Source organism: Thunnus thynnus, chromosome 20, assembly GCF_963924715.1.
Source record: "Thunnus thynnus chromosome 20, fThuThy2.1, whole genome shotgun sequence".
Lineage (NCBI taxonomy): Eukaryota > Metazoa > Chordata > Actinopteri > Scombriformes > Scombridae > Thunnus > Thunnus thynnus.
Window position 1 is genome coordinate 1,685,962 of NC_089536.1, and position 3,667 is coordinate 1,689,628.

Genomic DNA, 3,667 nt, shown 5'->3' on the forward strand with positions numbered 1-3,667 from the left:
TGTCAACACAACAACATACAGCTGATTTACAACATTTATCTAAAGATCAAAGTTAAGCTTCATGTCACACAGCAGATATTAATATTTTTGTTTTATTAGTGTTATATATTTGCTGTGGTTTGAATATTTTAAATGTTTCTGTATTTAATTGCTTTCCTTTTTTGCAGTAACTGGGTTTTTATTGCTTGCTGTAATTGCAGTTTATATAAATTATTTGCATGCGGCTTTAATTGGACATCAGACACTTGATGAACTAATCAGTGCACCTCGATGGGCCAATGCTGTGGCTGTGAGGGAGGATCCAGTGTCCAGACAGCAGAAGATATACAGAGATATAAGCTGCATCAAACATCCTTTAAACAATTCTTGGGTTTTGGTGATCCTTTGGTACCAAGTGCTGCTTTTTAATGTCAGAAATATTGTTCAATGCAGACTAAATACTGAATCACCATCACTGGAGTTCCTGTAGGCTAAGTACCAGAGTAATATTAACATCTTTGTTATTATCATTGTGGATATTAAGATTTATAATTAAGTTAAAAAATATATACAGTTACATCACAATTAATAACTTTAGACTTTAGTTAGCAAGAACATTCAAAGTTGTGTAGTTTTAAATGTAAATTATATTCATTTGATGTACATTACAGAATTAATGCAAAACTGTCAAAATGTTTGGGAATTAGATCAGATTTCAGTCTGGGTTGTGTTGGCAACACCTGTGGTTACCGTGGTAACGGCAGGTGTGTTTTAATAGGACATCAAACACTGCTGGAGCAGCTGATGTTTGTGTTTACAGATGTTTTAATAAAGAAGTTGGTTGTGTTGCTGAGGAGGTGTGAGAGTCACAGTGAGAGTCACAGTGATTTAAGACTTGCTTGAGCCTTTAAGGTTAAGACTTGAGACTTGCTTGTGACTTGCACATGTGTAACTTACTCCCACTTCTGATATTTGTGAACATGAACTACTTTCTCCCAAAGCCATTGGGGAGTTGCTTGTAATTACTGTCACACATCTCTGTACTTTGATGGGGAGTTCTTGTGGATGGATTGGATAATCCTATGAATTTACCAAAGATTACTGTATGAAAACAAGAGTCTTCATTTAAATTAGGTAATTTTAAGGTATTTCTGCAATCTTTTTCATTTTTTATGCAGATTTATACATTTGTTTAACATTCTAGCGATGTTTTAAAATGAGATTTTATTTTTATTTTATAATGGTTGGACTATAAAAATGTAGACAATGTCCAAAGTAAATATCCGTATTTTTAAAATAAATCTCTGTAGAATAACTAAAGGTTTTTTACTGTCATTTGACGGTAAGTGTTTGGCAACTTTTGCTGCCAGACTTTTTACCATTTTTTTACGATTTTTTTTTTTTTTTACATGGTAGTCAGAGACTGTTTTTCTGATTCTGATTAATTTGGAAACTGAAGGAACTGAACATTTTGGAAAAAGTGCATATCAGCCTGATAGAGAGCTTCCTTGTGTTTAATAACTGTGTCTGGCATGGGCACTTGACTTTAGTAAATAGAAACAAGCTGACCAGGATCATTAAGACAGCAGGGAAAATAGTTGGCCGTCAACAAAAGCCATTAGACGACCCTTAAATTACATCTGTACACAATAAAGCGCTGTCAATCATCAATGACAAAACACATCCCCTCTAAATGCAATTAATGTGGTCAACAAACTACGGTAAACTTAAATATAGGAGTGTAAGTTGTACACCATGGGTATGAATTAACTGATGTTGTACAATTTAGAGATTTGTTTCTGATAATGTGATGTTTTTATTGTGTAGACAAGTTTATTCTATTCTAGACTCAACTACTGAGGGTCGTCTGATTCCGGCGGCTCACATTCAACAGTAAGTAGTTAGAAAATTAATGTTGAATTTTAGGTGGTTTTAGAATATTAAAAACATTACCTGGAATTAATTTAAGCTCATTACAGAGATTTTTACAGAGATTTTAATGTAAATACAGCTCTGGTTCATGAGTTCATCCATAAATATTTCAGTTTTCAGTCAAAACTTTTCTGTGATCTTGTAATGACATAAACCCCTGTGTGGAGACTTTAACCAGGATAATACATTTTTAGCTATAAAAAGCAAAATCATAAATAAATAACCCAAATTATTGTCTGATATTTTCTCATGTAGGATACTAAGAATAAAAAAGTTCTGGATTCAGAGTCAGATTAATCCCCCTAAAACAAGTCAGAGAGTAACTGTCAGTCTGAGATCCGCATATATTTTGTTAAATTTAGTCAGTAATGTCTGCTAGCTGTTATATGAAAAGTTATTCTCTCAGTTTGCTCAACACAATTATCAAACACAAATATGCAACAGACAGAAGCTTCACGCCACCTAAAGCGAAAACAAGTATGATACAGAAAACGGTCGTACAGAGCCGAGGTCAGGTGGAATTAATTGCTAGTGCATATTGTTCCAGAGAAAACTAAAGATCGGTTCAATATGTTGTTAAAGCAGTATCTCCAAATATTCAAGGAACCATTATTGAATTGTGTGTGTGAGTAAACTTGGGGAAATTGGTATAAGAAATAAAATATAAACCTGGTTGAAAGTAGAAATCCTCCCTTGGCAGAAAATGAGAAATGTATTTTAATACCTTATTTTCCTGGAATTAAATGTGTGTGAAAGTGCAGGATATATAATTTAAGACGGTTATTCAGTCAAGAATTTATGTTTGTTAAGAATTAATATTTATTTGTATGAGGAAGAAAAAAACAATCAAGTTTGCTATGAATCTTGGGGAATTATGATTTTCTGTTTGTCTTCATGTCTGTTGAAACAATGATAGTTCTGCTTTTCTTCTGTATGAACTTAACTGTTAATTCAATGAGATGAGCTGTTTGTTTGTTTGTTGTGTTTATGTCGTTATAGTGTGTGTGTGTGTGTGTGTGTGTGTGTGTGTGTGTGTGACTGTATGTGTGGTCAGGAAGAATAGCCAGTGTTTATGCTGGTGCTAAAGGGGATCCTAATAAAGAAAGAAAGAACTTGAACATGTTTAAGGTTATTTTTTTAAATAAAGATTATTGAGAAAATGTGCTGATGGACACAAAGATACTCTGTCAGGCTTTCATTTTGTCCCAGCTCTTGCAGGAAGTTGTGTGTGTTTTAAGATTTTATCAGAAAACTAATTTACATTTCATCACAACTCAATTTTTAAACTGTGAATTGAAACTATAATCAAATATTATTAAAGGAAATACAAAATAGAAGAGAATAAAATAAAAATACATTAAGATAAAATTGTTGTAAATGTTTTCTAAAATGTATATATTTAACTGTGCATATACTCTTTTGAAGACATTTTAGAGTTTATAAAATATATAAAATCATGAAGGAAATATTATTTAGAAAAAAACAGCGTCTTTACATTCAGAATAAATTTGAGTATCTTTAAAAGGCGGTTTAAATTGTGTCTTTAATGTTGAAAATACACCGGAAGTCTTATGTCATCTAGTGCCGTGCATCTTTACGTCACGCCGGGAACGCAACGCCCTCTATCGCGTCATGACGGACGTCTCCGGCGTCAAATCCGAGCTCGAGGTTGCCCTAGCAACTCCGTGGATGGACCAATCAGAGGGAGGCTGGACCCCACCTCTCCTCCCCTCCTCCCCTCCATCAACCAGCCGAC